The 22,605-nt window shown below is 47.6% G+C and overlaps 1 protein-coding gene across 5 annotated transcripts in view; it reads right to left on the bottom strand.

The window, feature by feature from the left end:
- Positions 1-21,686, bottom strand: part of ZNF592 (zinc finger protein 592) — a 52,818-nt gene extending 31,132 nt beyond the window's left edge. For 2 of the 5 annotated variants that reach the window (XM_071214381.1, XM_058294725.2), the window contains exons 1-2: positions 21,584-21,686; positions 6,111-6,219 (exon numbers count right to left, since the gene is read on the bottom strand). The gene's annotated coding sequence lies outside the window, so the exon portion shown is untranslated. Of the gene's footprint in view, positions 1-5,393; positions 5,453-6,110; positions 6,220-21,583 lie in introns of all 5 variants that reach the window. The other 3 variants (XM_058294728.2, XM_058294724.2, XM_058294726.2) reach the window with 3 other exon arrangements.
- Positions 21,687-22,605: the final 919 nt, after the last annotated feature.

Genomic DNA, 22,605 nt, shown 5'->3' with positions numbered 1-22,605 from the left:
AATGCACAGTGCAGAATGACTGCTGCCGAACCCGGATCTGCTCACAGAGACTTTCCTGTTCAAAATCCCCATCACCTTCAGGACAAAGTCCAGGCTCTTCAGCCTAGCGTGGAGGATCCATTCCAGTCTGGTCTCTGCCCACCTCACCAGCCACTTCCTCAGGGCCCCTTCATTCTAACCACATTGGCAGACCTGAGATTTTCTCACACCTCCAGGGTGTCAGGGCCTCCCAACCAGAAAAGAATACCTGACATCCCAACCCACCACCCCGGCCCCAGACATGAATCTGCCTAAGAACTTCCCTTATCCCCCAAGCCTCAGATCCAGGCTCCCCTCACTCTGGTGTCTTCTCTGAGTACTGCAGCACCAGTCCACCACCCTCCTCTGCTCTTCCCTCCTATGTGCTCTTCTGACACCTGGGAACCCCCTCCTCCTCCAGGGCAGCACTTCCCACGGTGAGCTGGATCTTGAGTTGTTTTATCAGTCTCCCTCATCAGATTGTGAGCTGCTCCCAAGCTGGGGTCATGTTTTTCAACTCTATTTCCAGGACCTAACGTGCCTGGTTCCCAGTGGCAAATGAGCTGTCTTTGTTCCCAGAACCATCCCTCTCATCCCTCTCCAAACCCCTGGCTGATGCACCTGCCCCGTCTGCCCGAGCCAAGATATTCCTCACCTGAAGGCAGCTTCTCCCCAACCCCCACCCCCACCAAAAATCCCATTTTCCAAGAAGCATTCAAACAAAGCTCACAGGGCATTAGAGCTGAAGGGGACCTCAGAAATTACTTGATCCAGAGGCTTCCAAAGCTCTGTCTGCAGACTGCTGTTAGACTGACAAAAGATAAACATGAGGAATAGCTTTAAAATACAGATTCCCAGGCCCCATCCATGGAAACAACCCGGGAGTTCATCAACCGATGAATGGATAAATAAACTGTGGTATACATACACGATGGATTATCATGCAGCTGTAAGAAGAAATGAAATCATAAAACATATGACAACATGGATGAACCTGGAGGATATTATGTTGAGCAAAGCAAGCCAGACACAAAAGGACAAATACTGTATGACTGCATTACTATGAACTAAATATATTGTGTAATCTCATGGAGTAAATAACTTGAATATGGGTCACCAGAAAATAGAATGAAGGTAGAAAATGGAAAGCTGAGGGTTAACTTGTACAGAACTGGTAAAAAGGATGTGTGTTAATCTTTGGAAATGGATAGAAAAGATGAAGGTACAACATGTTTCTAACTAGCAGTACTATTATGTGGATATGATAGTGGTTTAAAGGGAAAGGCTAAGGTCATGAATTTTACTAAAAGGAAAGCTAAAAAAATGTAACATGGAACTATATAGCATAGTAATACCACATGTGAAATATGAATATGGGTAAAATGGCACATATGAGACCATTTTTCTTTGAAACTGAACTAATATATGCTAATACTACAAGACATTAATATCAGACCAAAAAAAAAAATCATGCTAAATGAAAGAAACTAGACACAAAGTACCTACATATAATATGATCCCATTTATACAAAATGCAAATACACATCAATTTATAAAGATGAAATTAGATTAGTGGTTATGTAGGGCAGGGGAAGGACAGAGAGCTTGAGAAGTGACTGCTAAAGAGTGTAGAGTTTTTCTTTTTAGAAAAATGAAATTGTTCTAAAATTTTTTGTGGTGATGAATGCACAACATTGTGCTTAAACTAAAAACCACAGGACAAAAAAAATAAAGAAATCAAAGTGAAAAATGAAAAAAATAAATGAAGAGAAAAAATAAAATAAAAAATAAAAACCACTGATTATAAACTTTGGATTGATCATATGGTATGTGAATATATCTCAATAAAATGGCTTAAAAATAAATAAATAATGTGTAAGACTAGCCAGAAATAGCTGCTAAGTATGGCAGGGGAAACAGAGAGAGGTGAAGAATCTTATTTGTCTGGTTTTGTTTATTATTATTATTGAAATAATAAAAATGTTCTAATAATGACTGAAGTGATAAATGCACAACTATGTGATTATACCAAACACTATTGACTGTATACTTTGGATGAATTAAGTATCAATAAAATTGATTTTTTAAAAAAAAAGAAATAAACATGGGGAATGGCTTTAAAATACAGGTTCCCAGGCCCCACCCACGGAAATTCTGACTCAGTAGGTCTGGGATGGGTCCCATCTGCATTTCTTAAAAGCTTCCTGGTTGGAAAGCAGCTGTGGCTCAACCAGTTGGGCTCCCGTCTACCACATGAGAGGCCCTCAGTTCACATCCCAAGGCGTCCTTGTGAAGGGAGCTGTGGAGCACTGCCTGGCCAGCAGATGCTATGGAGTGCCCCCTGGCCTGCAGACACTGCAGAGAGCCGACTCAGCAAGGTGACACAACAAAAAGAAGGGAGACAAGTGAGAACACAGAAGAGCCCACAGTGAATGGAAAGAGAGAGCAGACAGCAAGCAAGCTGCAAGGGGGAGGAGAAATAAAAAATAAACAAATACAGAAACAGAAGAATGGACAGCGAATGGACACAGAGAGCACACAGCACACAAAAAGCCCCAAGGGGGGTGGGGGGATGAAAAAAAAAGCTTCCTGGTGATTCTAGTGCACTGGTCTAGTTCAACCCCTTCATTTCATACATGGAGAACTGAGGCTTAGAATGGGGAAGAATTATGTCTGGCATTGAGGACACAAAGCTGAAGGCCCAAACCCTACTCGAGTGTCCCCACATACAACCCACTGAAAATCCCACAGCCACACATTGACAGGTGTCACTGAAAGCTCAGAGAGGCCACCAAATGCCCCCAGGTGAGACAAGGAAAAGGGCTTTCTCTGCCCATCCGCATCAGTAATTACTTCACCCTCCCTTGTGCTCTTTTGCTTTACCTGTTCCTCCTCAAGGCACAATCTCCTACCTTTACCGTAGTTATTTCAGTGTCAATGTTCCCTCTCCTACTATTTTAGAAGCCCCTCAATAGAAACTCACTAACTTATTCATGGGTACCCCTCAATTCTAGACTTCAGTCTCCACTTAGAAGTCTAATAGGGCATCTCAAACCTATGTCCAAAATCTAACTCTCAGTTTCCTCCTAGTCTCCCCCATTTTGGTAGATATGAGCACCATCCTTCCAGTTGCTTAGGTCAAAGACTCTGGAGTCATCCTAGAGTTCTCTTTCCTTCATACCCTTTATCCAATCCATAAGCAAACCTGGCAACTTTAACTTCAAAACATAGCCAAATCCAACCATTTCTCACCCCTCCAACCATCACCTCTGCCCTGGATTTTGGAAAAAGCCTGTTAACTGGTCTCCTTGCTCCCACCCTTACCTCCACCATTCATTCTCAACCCAACAGCCAGAGTGTCAGATCACCCTCTGATGACGCTCCATCTCACCCAGAGTAGAATCCAGCCATCACCATGGCCTCCGAGGACAGATGACCTGACCACCCTTCGTTTCCTACACCTCTCTCCATCACTCAGTCTGTTCCAGGCATGCACATGCCTCCTTACTGTTCCTCGAGCATGCTGGGAAGGCCAACCTTTGCATCCACTATTCTCTCTGCTTGGAATATTCTTCCCCAGATCTCTGCAGGGTTTGCTCCCTCAATTCCTTCAGGTCCTTACTCCAGTGTCACTTTGTCAGAGCCTCCCACGACCATCCTACATAAGATATCACCCCTCTGTAAGTCTCTGTTCCTTTACTCTTTTTCTTCACAGCACTAACCATCACCTGACATATTATATAGCTTGTTTCTTTTTATCGTCTGTTTATAAGCTCCAGTCTGTTTATTGGAAGGCAATCCACCATTAAAAATGGGAGAATGATTTGACAAGCTCATCTGTCTAGAACTAAGACTGTTGAATGATAGTCACAAATACCCTGGCAGGTTTATTACCAGTCAGGCAGATAGCAAATTTGCAATATTTTTGTTTAACTTTTTAAAACTTTTTCTAGAGAGACCCTGAATGATGATGGGAAAGGGTTTCACCAGTGGGAAGAGTCTTGAAGTAACACTTGTCTTTAAATCCTGGGCTCCTGCAGGGGCTGGCTAAACGGAAAATGTTTACTGGTCAATGTCCCCACAATATGGTCTTTTGTGTTGAGGATGGGATCAGTGTGATATCAGTGGAGAGGGAAGGCTAGCTTTGAGAACCAGGAGAAGAGGAGGGCAAGTGATTTTGATTCTTAATAAAAGAGGATATAACTCTGAGTATACAAAAAAAACAACACTGCATTATACACTTTAAATGGATGAATAGTAATGGCATGTGAATTATATCTCAATAAAGCTATTACCTTGAAGGAGAAAGAGATTAATAAGAAAAAAGGAAAAAAAAGAGAAAGAGGGGGGTGGATGCAGGTCAGTGGTTGAGTGTCTGCTTCCCATGTACGATGTCCCAGGTTCAAACCCTGACACCTAAAAATTTTTTTTAAAAGAAAGAGAGAATGAGCTAGAAATGCAGGAATTTGGGTTTATGCAGGACTCTAAGCTGACTCACAATAAGATGGAAATGAAGCATAGGCAACAAAGTTTAATAAGAGCTAAGAACATAGATACAAAGCAATACTTGGTAACCTGCACCCCCCTTACCTTTCATTATTTGAAAACAGATCTGAGCACTAACTGGAACTACACTTTGTTAGAAGGTATCTTAGTTTGCCAACAGAAATGGGCTGGCTTTTATGATGGGAATTTTATTTAGGGTAAAAGCTTACAGTTCCGAGGCCATGAAATGTCCAAATCAAAGCACCATCTGAGATGCTTTCTCACCAAAGTCAGCTACTGGTGACCCTAGCATCCTGCCACGTGGCAATCAGGCAAGACTGCAGGTCTGCCAGCCTGGCTGTATACTTTCTTCTTGAACTCAGCTGTGACCGATTAGTCATCTCTCCCTGGGTCTCAGCTCATTGAGCCTCCTGGGACTTCTCTCCTTGAGCGCAGCTGTGGGCAAAACTGGAGTCCTTTCTCACACATCATCAGATCAAATAATGCAGCTTCCTTTCTCTGTGTGTCTCCGTTTATATCAGAGGCAGCAAGAGAATGGAGACCCAAGCTGGCTCCTGCCTCACTGAAGCCTGATCAAAAGCCCTAAATTGATCTTTTCAAGTAATCTAATCAAAGGTCCCTTAACTGAATTTAACGCAATCAAAGGGCCCCACGCCCAAAGGAATGGGGGATTAGTTTAAGAATGTAATCTTTTTTCTGGGATTCACAAAATTCAAATTGTCACGGCATCCCCTATGGATCCAAAAACTTAAGAAAAAAGGGAGACAAAACTCTTCTTGCTCACACACCATTCTGGAAGTCCCTCCCACTGAACTTTTTGAAAGTGTCATCTCAGGAAGCAGATGTGTCTCAACCCCACGAGTACCCACCTACCACAAGGGAGGTCCCGTTGCCTCCTAAAAAAAAAGATGAGCAGAGGCCGCCTCTCCTGAAAGAAAGAAGACAAGCAGATGCCACCTCCACTGCAATGAGCTTAGACACCACCTCCCGCCACAATGAGTTAGATTCCACCCCTGCCACAACAAGCAGATGCCATAAGGCTGCAGATGCCACAGCCTGTGGGGAGCAGATGTGGCTCAGGCTGTTGGGCATTCATCTCTCATGTGGGAGGTCCCGGGTTTGGTTCCCGGTGCCTCCTAAAAACAAAAAGACAAACAACAAGCAAACCAATGAAAAAACCAACTCAGGGGAGCCTGTGTGGCTCAGCAGTTAAGCTCCAGTTTCCCACATATGAGGTCCAGGGTTTGATTCCTGGCCCCAGTACCTTAAAAAAAAAAGGAAAAAAAAAAGATATGATGTCTGGGATTTACCTCAAAATAACCCAGTGCAGAAGGAAGAGAGCAGTGAGAGGGTTTATAAATAAAACATGATTGGCCATGAATTAATAACTGTTGAAACTGGGTGAGGGGTATGTGGAGGTTTTTAATACTATTTTCTCTACCTGTATATGTTTCAACACAATAAGAGTTGACCCTATGGCCAGCGGACCCAATGGATCCAGTTAAATAACCACTAAAAAGCGAAAGAATCATATGTCCAAACTCTCAGGTCTTCAAGGCCACCTGGGGTCAACCTAGACATCATACCTTAATGAAGTTCTCAAAACAAGGGTGTGGTGAACTTGGCTGGAAAAATGGAGCTGCAGAGAAAGGAAAAACTTCTACCCAGGCACATGGTCTAGTTTCCAAACACCACCTACAGAAAGAAGAAAAACAATACAGTTTTTAATGGAACTGAAGACAAAAGTTAATGAAAAGATAGTTGGAAAAAGTAATAATAGTCATCAATGTGTAGATCAGATTCTGAGAAAAATCTCCAAACGTAAATTCAAAGCAGGCCCTAAATACAGTCAAAGACAAAACTTTTGCCGGTCCTAGATGTTCAACCCTTACCCTATCACAGTGCAGTGGTTTAGAGCACAGACTCTACCTGGATTCAAAGCCCAATTCTACTACCTACTAGCCAAGTGACTTTGGGCAGGTATTTTCACCTCTGTCTCAGATTCCCCATGTTTTGTAAAATGGGGCTGTTATAAGGAATAAATGAATTATCTTTGTAAAGCTCTTACATTACTGCCTGCCACACAGCAAATGCATGTGTTAAGTATTATGCCACCAACCTCTCAGCCGGCAAGCTGCCCCCCAAAACTTTGCAGAACACCCCGGCAGGCTGCAGAGCCCCTAAAAGCATCAGGCTATGGGAAGCATGGAGAGTGGACAGAGACAAGGTAAGTGACCCAGCTCGTCACAACATCCCCACACCTCGTCCTCCAGGGTTCAGGAGGCCTGCTGCAGCTGAAGAGGCAGGAGGTCAGGGAGGAGGGTAGGAACAAGGGGCAGGGAAGCTGGGGAGAGGTCACAGGCGGGGGAGAGGCAGGCAAGGGGCATGTCCTGAGCAGGCGAAGAGAAATGGGGAAAGCCAGCAGGGTCCCTCCTTTTAAATTAGGAGGTCCTCAGCTGTGGCTGAACATGAGAATCACCTTGGGAACACTGGAACGTCCTAATGCTGGGCCACAGCCCCCAGAGACTCAGATTTAATTGGCTGAGATTGAGAAACACTAGTCAACAGTCCATCAGGTACATGTGCCCACAAATGACAGAATAAAAAGTTTTATGAGTTTGTAATTCTGCTCATTCCCTCTCTTGACTTCATCTTTGTCTCATTTTGACAGATCAGAATTTATTTTGGATTCTAAACAGAGATATAAACAATATTAATGGAAAATTTTAAAAGGGAAGACAAGAGAACAATTATCCAAACCTAAAAGGAAAAATAGAGAAAAGTTTTTTTGAGTTTTAAGTTTTTCTTTTTCTTATTATAGACTTTCACAACTAAAAATCGACACTGTATGAGGAGTGGATGTAGCTCAAGCAGTTGAGCACCCGCCTCCCACATGGGATGTCCTGGGTTTGATTTCTGGTCCCTCCTAAAGAAAAAACAGACAACAAACCAACGAGGGAGCCATCTTGGGGGGGGGGGGGAGGCGGAAAAGACAACTGTGCTGTCCAAGTGAGGACCAAGTCGGGGGCAGAGGGGTTGGTGGTGGTAGAATTAGGTCTGCCGTCTAACTGTAAATAAGCGCTGAGGGCTCCAGCGAGCACATGGGGCATTTACTCTAGGCTCAACAGCTGGAGTTTTCCAGGCTGCTCAGGTGGACTCTCGTATGTAGTAATGCAGTCTGGTTGCAAAGAGGGGCTGAAAAACCTGATCATCAGGCTTCACTGACCAAAGTCACCCCAGTCACATACTCGTGCTTGTATTTAGAGGAACTTGACAGGTGCTAAAACTATTCCCGTTTCATAAGGAACCTGGCAGTGGGCGGTAGCGGCAGGACTGGAGCCCAGGCTCCCTCCTGCCTCCAAGGCCCAATCGGTCTTTCCACTCAGGAACTCTGACCCGGGAGGTCAGACTTCAGATTTCACAACACTCATCTTCCCGAGGTGCTACTTACTGTACAGGGCACAAAATTCCACCACAGCCCCTGCCATAATTATGACACACCTTAGGGTGCTGCTACGGCCAGGACCAGAAAACCGTTCTAGATCAGAGGTTCTTCCACCCAGAAAAAGGGCTGTTAAAGCCGAAGAGATTCTGGAAAACCATTAGCTGCAAACCACTCACTCTACAAACAAAGAAACTGTGGGAGAGGGGAGGTGAAGAAATGAGGTAACATCCCACAGACTGGAAAGGGTTTTCATCACTGCAAAAGATTACTATTGCTATCCTTGGCAAGGTCACAAGAGCCTGCCTCAGCTTTCTCATCTGAAGCCTGAAGTCCCCTCCTCAGTTACCCAATTCAAATCGCTCCATCCAGTGCCAGGAGTAAGGCTTATTTAACCATTAGACCAGTGATTTTCAACCCTGGGTGCATATTAGAAATACCTGGGCAGCTTTCTAAGCTACTGGTATTTTTACACATAAGGCCAATACACCTCAGACCAATTAAATCAGAATTTCTAGGGATGGGGCCAGGCATTTTTAAAAGACATCCTAGTGACTGGTGTAGCCTAGGACTCGAAAACTCTGTCTTAGGCCAAAGTGTGACCCAGGAACCACTGGCCTTAAAAGTCACCAAAAAAAACTTGATAAAAATGCAGGTGCATGGACCCCACCTTGGAAACAGGTGTGGAGTGGAAGCTTTAACAGTCAGCCTGGTGGCTTTCCCCTGCACACGGAGATTGGAGAGTGACAGCATTAAGTGAGTCCCAGAAGTCACACCTGTGCTTCAGCTGACCCTGGAGTCCTGGGGCCCAAACATCTGGACTGGGACAGGTTCCCAGGTGGCTGGGGCTCCAATGCCCACGCTTAGCTAAGAGGCACAGCTAAGGAGAGCCCATTCCTTTCTCCTACCAGCAGCCACAGTGACCCTTCCACTAGGAAAGCTGGATCCCAATGTGCCTCTGCGCACCTGCCAATGGCTTCCCATCTCCCTCAGAGCTGAAGGTCAAGTCCTACCCAGGCTTACAAACCCTTGGGGACCCACCCCAGCCCACCACTCCACCTGGAGCCACTCTGACTTCCTGGCTGTTCCTTAAACACCTCCAGCACACTCTGGCATCAGGGCTTGGTATCTGCTTTTCTTTCCACCTGGATGGCTCCTCCCTCAGCTATCTGCATAGCTCAAGTTTATCAGTGAAACTTCTCAGACTCCAATTTACCTGTTGATATTCCGTGCAGTATTATTCATGATAAACAAAAATTGGAAGCAATCCAAAAGTCCATTAACTGGGGAATGGTTAAACAAAATGTGGTATAGCCAGAATACTGTTAAGCAATAAAAAGAAATGAAGTGGGAAGCAGATTTCGCTCAACTGATAGAGCATCCGCCTACCACATGGGAGGCACAGGATTCAAACCCAGGACCTCCTGACCCATGTGATGAGCTGGCCCATGTGCAATGCTGTGCCACACAGGGGTGCCCCCCAAGTAGGAGAGCCCCATGCACAAGAAGTGTACCCTGTAAGGAGAGCCACCCAGTGCAAAAAAAGTGCAGCCTGCCCAGAAGTGGTGCTGCACAGAGAGCTGATGCAGCAAGATGATGCAACCAAAAGAGACACAGATTCCCAGTGCCGCTGACAAGAATGCAAGCAGACACAGAAGAACACACAGCAAATGGACACAGAGAGCAGACAACTGGGGGAGGGGGGGTGGGGAAGAGAAGTAAATAAAAAAGAAATCTTAAAAAAAAAAAAAAAGAAATGAAGTACTGATATATGGTACAACATGGATGAAACTCAAAAATATGATTGGTGAAAAAAGCCAGCTACAAAAGACCAAATATTGTATGATTCTACTTATATGGAAAGACTACATATTACATGATTCTTTTTTTTTTTTTTTTTCAATTAAAAACCTGGGGAAGCGGATGTGGCTCAAGCTCCCATCTACCATATCCAAGGCTCAATTTCCAGGGCCTCCTGGTGAAGGTAAGCTGGCCTGTGCAGTAAAGTGGCCCAAGCAAAAGAGCCGGCCTGCGCAGGAGTGCTGGCCAGCATGGAGTGCTGGCCCACGCAGAGAGCTGGCGCAACAAGATGACTCAACAAAAAGAGACACAAAGGAGAAACAATAAGAGATGCAGGAGACCAGTAAGCTGAGGTGCAAGAGACTGAGCGCCTCTCTCCCACTCCGGAAGGTCCCAGGATCGGTTCCCAGTGCCACCTAAAGAGAAGACAAGCAGACACAGAAGAACACACAGCAAACAGACATAGAAAGCAAAGAGCAATTGCAAAACAATGAGGTGGGGGGAGAAATAAATAAATCTTTAAAAAAAAATAATCTGCCTTTCCACCATACCTGCTTTATTTTTCTCTATTACACTTTTCACCATGTGTCATACTTTATATTTACTTGCTTATTTTCCACAAACCCACAAATAGTAGATTAAGAACTTCATGAGGGTAAGATATTTGTTTATTTTGTTCCCTGCTCTATTCCCAATGCCTAGAATAGTGCCTGGCACATAGCAGACACTCAAATAATTATTCTAGGAATTACTGAATAAATCAGAAACAGTCTCAAAACATTACTTGAACCAAAAGATCATAAAGAAGCTTATTACATCAAAATCACTTCTCCACTGATCTCATCTTGGCAAAAGTCGTTTCAAAAGACAGGTTGGAAGCCTGAGGAAACAGAAACCACTTAGAAATAAGTAGTTCCAGGCAATTAACCCAAACCAAATGGGTTGTGAGTCAAAGACAATTTGTTCTGAGAAACAGATAAAGCTGTGGAGACAGAAAATGAACTTGAAAAGAGATCGAGCAAATGGATTTCAGATACTGTCCTGATGCACGGGCAGGTTCAGAAGCAAGCCCAGGAGCACCGGCACCTGCGGACAGTGCTCAGACACCAGGAGGAAGCACTGGCCTGGTGGCTGCTGTGAGGGCACTTTGTGGACCTCACCGTCAGGAAGCTGATTGCAGCTGGACGAGGACATCTAGTCACCAAGGAGATGGCCTTCAACAGTGAGAGATGTCGTCCAAACAGTCGAAGGCTTTAAAAGGAGACGTGATTTTTCAGCAGTCAGAAGGGAGGATTTCCATTTCTTCATCAGCCAGCTAGATTCTCCTGGGGAATCCATCAAAATACCTTCATCGAGGTTCCCATTTCACAGCCTGCCCTAGGGAACTAGGACTTGCACATCCCCACAATCGCATGACACAATTCTTATAAAAATTCAATAATATTTACAGATATCTCTCATCAGTTCTCTCTTTCCCAGAAAACCCTGACTAATGCACAAGTATTATCAATATTATTCTTTAAATTAAATTGAAAAACTGGAAGCGAACTTGGCCCAGTGGTTAGGGTGTCCATCTACCACATGGGAGGTCCGCGGTTCAAACCCCGGGCCTCCTTGACCCGTGTGGAGCTGGCCCATGCCCAGTGCTGATGCGCGTAAGGAGTGCCCTGCCACGCAGGGGTGTCCCCCTCGTAGAGGAGCCCCACGCGCAAGGAATGTGCCTCATAAGGAGAGCCGTCCAGCGTGAAAGAAAGTGCAGCCTGCCTAAAGAATGGCGTCACACACACAAGATGACACAACAAAAAGAGACACAGATTCCCATGCTGCTGACAACAACAGAAGCAGACAAAGACGACGACGCAGCAAATAGACACAGAGAACAGACAACTGGGGCGGGGCAAGGGGAGAGAAATAAATAAATCTTTAAAAAATAAGTAAATAAATTGAAGAACTGCTTGCTTCACTGCAACCCACCAACTCTATTCCTTGCTACTAGGTTTATTTTTAGGGTATTTTGTTTCATTATAGAATGAAGTTCAGCTTAAGCCATTCATTTCTTATCAAATATTTTATATTTCTTACATGCAAAGTATTTTGGGGTACTGTATCATTTAAAAAGATGTTTTTAAAAAACACTGGAGTTTTTAGCACTGAATAAAACACAAAAATATAATTTCCAATCAAACCCTTTCTGCCAATATATTGTCAAACTCAACTTGTCAAGTTTTCTTATAAAATATCTTCAACAAAGATCTTAAGTGATAACCCCAATAAACAGTTAAGCCATTTAAAAAAATAAAAGAAGGACCAGGACCCTCCCGCCTAATCTTGGGTTAATCTGTGAGATGCAGGCCAGGTGCAGGCTCACCACCTTCACCTCCATCACCCTGACATAAGCAACAACGGGAGGACCACCTTTCCTTCCTCATCACCTAGTTACACTCCACATCCTCCCAAAATCATGTGAAGCCACTGAAATACTTTAAACTCTACCAATCTGGGAGCCCCAGAAGCTGCCATCAAGGCAGCAGCACAGCAGCTGTGAAGCTTCCTGCCATTACCAAGTTGCACTGAATTTTACCTGTTCTGTTCCATGTCTGCCGACCCCCTAGTCCTTGTCACCTTGTCCCTCCCACCTCCGGTCTTTCCCTGCACAGTCATCCTGCATGTCTAAGACCAAGCTTCCCCAAACGCCACTTCCAGCAGATCACGCACTCTCTGCTCAAAAACATAGACTAGCTTCCTACAGCCTGCCATGCCAGGGCCAAACCCGTGCCAGGCTTCTGAGGGCTTCCATAATCTAGGCCTGGGCCTGGGTCTACTATTTTACATTCCAACAGCTGCTCCTTCATCTGCCTAAAGAACCAAATCACGGCCTTCTGCCTCAACAGCACATTAATAAGATATGAGACAGTAGAGACTGGAGCAGACAGAGCCACTCTCCAACCTAACTTCCCATCCCGGGCTGCGCCCACAGCCTCCGTCACACTCAAGTCTCTCTCCTCCCAGTTTCTGGCCATGCTGGCCTTTCCCCACCTCGTTTCCACAACACACACACATTCGTTCATTCCATAAATATTAATTAAGACCTACTATATTATGTGCCAGACCTTGTTCTAGTCACTGTGGCTGCCACAGTATCCACATGGAGCTGACATTCACTCCACTGGAAGAAGACAGACAGACAGACAGGCAAATCCATAATATGTCAGCTTTTCTCTACCAGTGTTCCTCATCTGAAATTGGAAATCTGAGTGACTATCTTCTCAATTCTGAAACTGTAAACACAGGGAGAAGAGGTTCTAGACAGGGGAACAAGCAAGCACAAAGGCCCTGATGCAGGAGAGTACCTGCAGCACTCAAAGAACAGAGGCCGACGCCAGCAAGCAGAGGTATAGAAGGAAATGAGGGGGGAAGGCAGGTAACACAGGGCCTCTGCAAGGACTTGGACTTTCACTCTGAGGTGACAGGCTATAGGACTTGGGGTAGACATGCCCTGACGTACATTTTTAAATGATCCTTCCACCTATACATCTCAGCCATCTGTCATTAGGTCACAGAAATGTGAGGGATTTGTTTTCCTCTGGAATATTAAAAAAGTTGCAAAACTTGGCATATATATTAGGAGGTACCAGGGATTGAACCCGGGATCTCACACATGGGAAGAAGGTGCTCAACCACTGAACTACACCCACTCCCCTCAGCATATATTATTTTTTAAATGAGGGAGAGAACACTTTCCAACCCTTTAAGGCCCAGCTCAAATTCCACCTCTACCTCAAAGTCCTTTGCAGCAGCACTAGCCCACGCTGTACCCTAAGGCCCAGAGAGCAGGACCACCCAGGGTGACCCGGGGTCAGCAATGAGATGGCTCAACGCCACCCCACCGCTTGCAGCAACGGTTACGGTTACGTATGAAAGTTTCTTTGGCTGCCTTTGCTTTTCTCCTGCCATGCAGTTACCTTCCTCCCTCCAGAGGCACTTGCCCCCAAGTGCCTACCTAGGGCCCAGTCTTTCTCTTAGCTGACCTAATTAATTCCTGGTAATTAAAGCTACTGCTGGGTGATGAACTGCTAAAAGTATGACCTGTCCCAGGGGTGCATATATTTAAAAAGGGGGCTCTGGGATGGAAAAGCAAAAGCCTTCAAGACTCAGAGGAATGGCGCTATAATGGTGGAATAACAGGCACCCGGGTTCCTCTTCTGTGGGCTGCCTTATCCTACCCACTTATCCTGCAAGAGAACCCTTCCCTGTGCTCCTCTCCCTCAGACCCCTGGGAAATTCAAGCTCTCCAGACCTCGGCCAGTCGAGATTCTACACTCTACCTGCCCCAGCCCTCTCCTCCCTCACCATCGGGTCTGGCTGCTCTCACCCTGATAATTCTCAGCTGCTCTGTTATTGCTTCATTTACTCCAAGTTAAAAAAAAAAGAGAGAGAGAGAGAGAAGAAAAAGGAAAAGAAAAAAAAGGAACTTAAGGAAGTAGTGTTGTCAAGGGGAGGTAAGTGAAGTCATGAGAGTTGAGATGACATCATGGCCACCACCTCCTCCTCCTCCCAGATGTCCACTCAGTCCATTCTGAGGACCAGAGAATGATCCCAGAGGTAACCCCTGCCATTTCAGAGGGGTGACCTGTGCAAGGGCAACCACCACCCCGAGAAAAAGCCCCCTCAAGACACTTCTGATGTGGAAGCAAATTGTTCTCTAATCACTTTCAGTGGGGCAGCTCCTCGAGGGGAAAGTTCATCTCACATGATTCTTTTATGCTGCAGGAGCAACCAGCTCCGAGCTGGGCCCAGAGTGGCCTCTCAGAAGCAACTACAGATTATTGATCAGTGATGGCCCAGGCGCAGAAAGACCCTGCAGGATTTTAAATACAAGTAAGCATTCTAATTAAGAATAACGGTGGTATTAATCACACGTCTAGCATTTTTAAGGGCCTGAAGATTTACAGCCTTAATGAAGTTCTAGGTAGTGGAGCAGTTTTACAATCTCAGCCAACTCAGCCGAGGTCTGGAGAGTGAGTCTAACGAGAAAAGGGCAGAGAGCAGCCTTTCCTCGCACAGACCAGAGCCCTGGCTGGGCCAAGCCTCAAAAGAACCTGAGCAGCAGGCCAACTCCGGGCTCCTTCGCCTCAGAAAACGTCAAAGCTCCACCTCAGTTACCACTTTCACCTATCTTCAAGGCTGTCCCTCTGGTCTCATTCTGTCCTTCGGCTTGCTGAAGAAATGACTTCAACTTCAGCAACTGAAATGGCAGAAAGGGGCAGAGTGCTGTCAACTGCAGCAACCAGGGGAATGAAAGAAGAGCTCAGCCCACTCCACTGGCTCATGATCAGCTCCAGCTGCCAAGGGCACTGTGGGTACAGTGTTCTTATGCCCAAAGACTGGACGTGGGGAAGGAGCAGCTCCCCTACCAACCCTACCGAAGGGCTTGAGCCGCTAGAAGGGTGGAGACCCCAGGAATGCCTGCAAGGCTAACACACAGAAACCCCCTCTCTTTGCAGCCCTATGATCCCCAAGTTGTAACAAGGTCTCTAGGATGCCCCATGTCGATGTACAAGAGACTGAATCCCACGGTCCAGGGAAGGAGGCCCAGGGCCACGCCCTAAAAGGAGTGATTTCTTAAAACATCCAACAAATGAAACTAGAAGCCAAGTCACATTCTATCACCAGCTCCTCCCAGTTGGGTGCAGCCCAGGTGCTCTGAATTGAGGGACAATCCCAGTCAGAGGCGCTATCCAGTGTACCTGTCCAGCAAAGCTGCCTCTGCTGCACACCTAGCCAAGGCATCTCCCCTGCAGGGATGAAGGGGCCATGCTGGACTCCTACACTGGATCTCCTTTATGGGGATACCGTTTTGGGCAGTCTGAGTTTTCGCCTTAGGGCACGCTATGCTTGTTTCCAAAATGGAAATAGATTTACCACTTGTTTTTGTAAAGAAAAAAAGTCTGTAGAAAATTCAAATGATAGAAAAAATATAAAGAATATAGCAAACACCATCCCAATCCCACCACCCGGAGGTAAGGAGATCTTTACTCTTAACAGAGTAAACTCTGTTCCGTAGAGAGGAAGCAGACCCATTCTTGGTTAGGCCCGGGGTGGAGGTCTTGCCTCTCTGGAAGGATCCAAAGGTTGGCTTTTGGGGAGGATGCCACCTCTAGCCCGCTCAAAAAATGTTCAAAATCTCTGCGGCAGCTCCAATAATACTGGCGTTCTTATAGACAGCATAACAAAATCAGACAGGCTCCCTTCCCCTCACACATGCCAATTCGAGGCCAGGAGTTTATTTGTTCAGCAGACATACTCCGTTCCCTCATTGGACAATATGTGACGGCACGCTTTGCACAACAGCTCACATCTATAGCCATCTTCCTTTTCATTGCCTGGGGTGTGTTCATGAGAGAATGGGGACCCCCATTTCCTCTTAATACAACACCTACCAAATCTGAAACAGTGAGAGGAAACAGTCTATAAATGCTGACAGCTCTGAGGAAAGGTGTTCACCAACTTTTCTTTGAGCCATAGAAGGGATCAAAGTCATGTCAACACACACCAGCAAATGGCTGGCTGGAAGCAGCAGTATGAGCCCGTGGAAACATTTCTCAAAAGTTATTAGCTAATGGATTTCACATACTACATTGCTAGAACAAGAAGGGGGAGGGCACTGGACTAGATGCCCACAAATGGAAACACACACAGATTCTGGGTACATGCAATTGTTCTACCTCACAGACATCAGCATTCAGAACTCTCTCCAATTATATTCCTATTTTTGTAGGAAAATAAAAAGTCAAAACAAACTTAAAGATAAAGATGGGTCTAAAGATCGAATTCAAATACTCTAGGTTGTAGGATTATCAGTTTTATTTTCTTTTTTTCACACGTATCTCTATTTCTAAATATTCCACATGAATATGTATTTCTTCTGCAATTATTTTTAGAGTAATAGAGATAATAATCCACAATCTAGGTTGGTTTCTCTGGATTTTAGTTTTCCCTGTAGAAAAATACAGACTCAAAGCTCTAGATGGTCCAGTATCGCTGGAGCAGAAAGAAGCTCCAACCTCATGAAGATTCCAATCCAACAGGAAAGTTCCCTGTGACCAGGCTGAGTTAAAGGCAGGGTTTATTACTTTCCTCTCTGTCCTCAAAGCATAGGGAAGATGAAGATTCTAAACCAGGGGTTCTTAACCTTTTTTGCTCCCCTTTGCCAGTCAGGTGAAAACCACTGACCCCTTCTCAGAATGTAGCGGCAGATAGTTTGAAGACACTCAACATCAGTCTGTCTTTAAATTAAATTTTAGAATTATTCAAAGCTATGTTTTACAACTTTCCCATAATTTCAATACCTGATAACCTAACAGTTAACCATCTGTTCCAATGGTCATTTTCAGCAAACATTTAGGAATTTGAGTTTTCCCATGGTATCATAAAACCATCTCCACCATCCTTACCAACCTTTTTTGCAGGCAGTTATCCACTGCACTCGAACATGCTACATCAAAATAAAAATCATACTAAGTCCATACTATACTGTGTATTACTTAATAAATACATCACACCTGCACCAACACATCCCCACAAGATTGTTTATTTTAATTTTCAATTTAAGCTCACAGACCCCCCAAAATCTTTCCATGGACTCCTGATTAAGAACCCCTGTTCTAAACCCATCTCTCCTTTTCAAGTGCAACCAAAAGCACCCCCCCACACCAAGTTCACAGACCAATGCTCTCAGAACAACCTCCAATGCACCCACAACTACTCCTTAGCCACAAAATTACTCACACCCCTCAGAATCTGCATATCTTCTCCATTAACTAATTCTAGGAAAACCCCTTTTCCCATATCTTATTTATAAAAATGTTATTCCTCCTCTTCCTTCAGTTTCACAAGCTCAGGATCCCACCCAAACGATTCAGAATCACTATTCTATCAATTAATAATTGTTGTCGACTATATGATGTGGTGTTTGAGGAAAGACTATGTTAATGGAAAGGGTTAGTTTTCATGGAGGCTGAGAAAAACAAACAGTAATTGAGGAGCAAGAGTTTGTTACTATGAACCATTCCTAGCCAGAAGTGAGGGGGCAATGGCCAGAGGACAGAAACATCTGTCGTGCTGCAGTTTCATTTCTCATGGTCAGTTAATACCCTGAGTTATGCTTCAGTCCCTTCCAAGTTTGCTTGGTACGTCAGTCTTCTTGGGTCCAATTAGTTCTGAGCGCCCTACAAAACTGAATTTCTCTTCTGCAAAGCTGAGAAACAGCCCCTGATCCTGCCAAAATAAAAGCCACCCCAGGATGACCTTTGTCTCCACTGTTAAATGCAACACCCATCATGGGATGTAGTGGATACATATAATACTCTCTGGTAGCTCCCCTTAGCTTTCATAATTAATTCTAAACTCCTTGTCCTGCCTTTCACAGTCCCAATTCAGCTTTCCAGCTTTATCCCCAGATAAACCCAGCTCTCTCTTAGCTCCATGCTTTCACACGTACTGGCCCCTTTACCCAGAATGTCCTTTGTCCAATCTTATTTGCCTGCAAAACTCCTATTTTTTCTCCAAAGCCCAGTTCAAAAGTCACCTCCTCCCAGAAGCCTTCCCTACTTCCCCAGGCATATAGTTCTTAATGCTCCCATCAGCTCTTTGACCACAACTGTGTTAAAGGACTTGTCAGGTAAGTTGTAGTTCATCTTTTTTTTTTTTTTTTTCAAGGTACCAGGACCAGGGATTGAACCCAGGACCTCATATGTGGGAAGCCAGCGCTCAATCATTGAGCCATATCAGCTCCTAGCTCATCCTTTTAAATGTCTGACTCCCTCCCCACCCCCACTCCCCCACCCCGGAAACTGGAAACTGTGTTTCGGGAGGGCAGGAACATATTCACCTTGCATCCACAAGTCCTAACACAGTGTCAAGCACGAAATGGGAGATTAATTGATGTTGCATGACTGTTCACATGAAACATGGCATTAAGTTATTTAGGAGAAAAGGTTAAGGAAAAAAGAAAGTTGCAGAAAATTTAAGGGGTCCAAAATGACCATAATATGACTGAAAGGCTGCATGAATTTTGAAAATTTTTAAATAGCAACTAACATTTTTAAAGCAGTTTTATTAATTTTTATTCACATATTATACAATCTATCCAAAGCGTACAATCAATGGCTTTTAGTATAATCACATGTTGTGCATTTATCACCACAAAAAAAAAAATTTTTTTTTAGAGCAATTTCATTACTCCAAAAAGAAAAACTCTGCACTCCTTAGCAACTAACATTTGAGCTAAATGCTAAATGCTTAACCTGGACTGGATGCTTTGATCCTCACAACAGCCCTATGAGGAAGTTCTTTTATCTGCATTTTATAGATGAGAAAACTGAGACACAAGAGAAGTTAAACAGCTCAAGATCATTCAGTTAGAGAGTGGCAAAAACAAGATGCAAACTCCAGTAGCACAGCTCCAGAGCCAGTGGGCAGCAGAAGCAGTCAGACCTGGGTTTGAATCTTTAGACTGAATCATCTCTCCCCTCTGGACTTGTTTTCTTATCTGTCAAATGGGTATAGCAGCCTCTTTCCCTTAGGGGAATAACAATGCACAGAGCATTAAGTGAAATAGACAACGTATACAAAATTCTGTAAAATTGCTTCTCCCACTAAGCAACCACTGCATAGGTGCTAATTTATTTCCTTCCCTTCCTAAAAGCTGGGCAAAGGAGGATTCCCTAAGGAAAAAGCTCTCCAGAGACTGTTTTAAAGCTTTTCCAAACAGATCAGGTAGTTAGGCCACTCAACACAAGAAAGCCTTGCCCTACCAGCTTATCTCTTGTCTATTCCTCACTACTGGCCAGAGACCTTTTAAAATGTAAATGTGGTCAGTCCCTGCCATCTGAAAACCCTTCACAGGTCCCTAATTACACTGGGATACAATCCAACTGGAGGAGCTAGGGCATTCCACCTCCAATGCCTCCAAGGTCCCCTGTGACCAGGCCTAGCCCACCTCCCCACAGACTTCTCTCCCCAATACTTCTCCCCCTCCAGGCACACAGGCCTCTTTCACTTCCTCCAACTTGCCAAGCTCTGCGCTGCTCCACACATGGTTAACTCTTAATTAACCCTCAGGTGTCAGCCTAAAATGGCACTTCCTCAGGGAAGCCCTCCCTGGGCCCCCAACCCAAATCACCACACTTCATCTTTCTTTCCTTGCAAGCATCACTGTTTGAAATTATTAATTCATCACTTCCTTCAAAAGACAGCTTCTCAGGAGGCCTTCTCTGGTCACTGAATGTAAATCTACCCCCTACCCCGATATGTCCTGTCCTCTGCTTTTTTCTTACTCGCCTTAGCACTTCACACCGTTGTAAGGAACTATTTTTATTAGATGTTTGATTTATTTATTTCCCCCCTCTAGAATGAAAGCTCCTCAAGGGCAGTTATTTTTGCTTCCTTTGTTCATGGCATCTACCAATGCCTGGCACTTAAAATTTTGTTGACAAATATTTGTTGTTGCAAACATTTTCATGATAATCTGCTTGCTGGACTTTCCTACTAAGCTGTGAGCTCTGCAAACTAGAAAATGGTGCATTCCTGGTTGACCGCCTTCCTCCCAACACCTAGCCCAGGGCCTATCACATAATAAGTGCTCAGTAAAAATTTACTGATTAATCAAAGCCACATCCAGCGGAAAATCAGGAGAAGGGTCAAAATACGTGCACTAGTATGATGCTTTCTCCTTTCTGCCACTGTGTAATGTACCTGTGAGGTTGAGGAAACAGACCCCTGTAATCCCACCAAGCACCCACCAGACAAAACATGTCTGGCCACATCCTGTGTACTCAGCCACACTGTACACACCGACTGAAGCCCCCTTCAGGCCCTACAGGAACACAGAAGCGAATGCAAGTGGGTCGACCCGAGACCAGACTTACCCCACCAGCCCCATTCCCCGCAGCCAGTCCTATTCCGGACTGGTCCTGGGGCGCCAGCTTCCTTGGGTGGGTCTGCGAATTTATTCCAATCTGGGACTTCTAATGCCACCTCTGGCCTACTCGAAAACGCTGGAAACTCCCCCAAGAGCGCCAATAATCCCGGGGATCTCGGGAGCAGGCATACCTGCGGGCATGTGGACCGGTCCCCCCTCCCGCGCAGCCCCCCGGCCAGCAGGCCATCTGCCCAGCAGCCGCTGCCCCGGCCTCCCTCGGGTCACTGCGAGCCTTAACCCCAGGCTGGCAGGAAGAGCCCCTGCGCAAGACAAGCGCCCCCCTGGGGAAGACGCGGGCCCGCTCACCGCGCGGGGACCCCAACTCCAGAGCGGCCGGACCTGTCCACGCCGCGAGAAACCTCCCCCACCCAGGTCGGCCCTCGGCGGACGGGGCGGGGAAGGGCCCGAGGGGCGCCCAAGAGGGTCGCCCCGCCGGTGTCTGCCCCGGGACGGCGCCGGCTGCCGCGGCTGAGGGGACGCGGCGCTGACAGGGCGCCCGGGCGGGGGACAGGGGCGCCGTTATCCCCGCCCGGGCCGGGGGCCGCGGGCTGTCGCCGAGGGCGGCCCCGGGGCGCGCGGGGAGGCCCGGCGTGCCCGGGGGCCGGCGGAAGGGGCCGGCGGCGGGGGCGGGGTGGGTGGCGGCCGGGCCCGCCAGGCAGGCGGGCAGGGGGGAAGTGGCTGCCGCCGCGGGCGGCGGGCAGGGGGCAAGCCCGGCTGCAGGGCCGGGGCCGTGGCGCGGGCTGGGGTCCGGCCCCGCTGGGCCCGCGCTGGGCCCGGGGCGGCCCGCGCGGCGGGCCCCGGCCCGCAGCTCCGCCCGGCCCGCGGGGGGCGCTTACCTGGCGGCGGCAGGCCCCGGGCTGGGCCGCGCGCGTCCCCAGCGCCGGCTGCGGGCGCCCCAACATGGCGACGGCGGCGGCGGGCGGGGCCGCGGCTCCGGGGGCGGAGCGGGGGCGGGAGCCGGGCTGGCGGCGGGGCCCCGCCGGGGCGGCGCGCGGGGTGTGTGTGTGGGGGGGGGGGGGGGGCGGCCGGCGGAAGGCGCCTCGGACCTGGGCCCCGGCCCGGGGCGGCGCGGCGGCGGGGCTGCCCCGGCCTGGACCCGCGCCCGTCGCCCGGCGCCTGAGGCGGGCTGCGCGGCGGCGGCGGCGGCGGGCGGGGCGAGGCGGGGGGCGGCGCCGCGCGGCGCGGACCCGGGACCCCGGCGGCGGGCGGCCGCTCCCTGCCCGCCGAGGCCCCTCGCCGGCCGACGCGCCGCCGGGGCAGGGGGCCTTCTGAGGGGCCGAGGCCGCCCACTAGGGGGACCCGACAGGCGACGTGGCTGCCTCGCCCCGGAGGCCGGCGTGCGCCTCGGAGCCGCCGCCTGGGCACCGGGGTGCGCGCCTAGCGGGGCCTAGCAGAAGCCGAAGTCAGCGGCGGCGGGGGCGGCCCGGGCCTGGCGCTTAGTGGGTGCGCCCTAAGCCCTCGGTCCTGGCTGGGTGTGCGCACGTTCGCGCGGGCTTGGAGATGCGGGGCGCTCGGACGTGCTGCCTCAGGGTAACGGGGGGACGCGCCGCCAGCCGTGGTGGCGGACTGGCGCGGGGCTAGGCCGGGACGTGTCGGCGTTACCGGGGACGCTAGGAGTGCGCGGGGGGAGGGCTCGGAGAGGCGGGAGCCAGGAGCGTGCCCGGCGAGACCTCCCAACGACCAGGCACCGCTGACATCGAGTCTGCAACGTCAAGGTGGAAACGAGGTCAGGGCGTAGCGGGCCAGGCCCTGCTGAGCTCCCGGGGCTCGCCGGGGAGGAACTCCTTTTGAAGAACTGGGCAAAGAGATGCCAATTTGCAAGAGAGGTGGAGCTAACGTTTCACCTACTGTGCGCCAG

The sequence above is a fragment of the Dasypus novemcinctus genome, chromosome 3 (assembly GCF_030445035.2).
Source record: "Dasypus novemcinctus isolate mDasNov1 chromosome 3, mDasNov1.1.hap2, whole genome shotgun sequence".
Classification (NCBI taxonomy): Eukaryota; Metazoa; Chordata; class Mammalia; order Cingulata; family Dasypodidae; genus Dasypus; species Dasypus novemcinctus.
The sequence above is the reverse complement of the archived record's forward strand: the minus strand, read 5'-3'. Positions and strand labels throughout refer to the sequence as shown.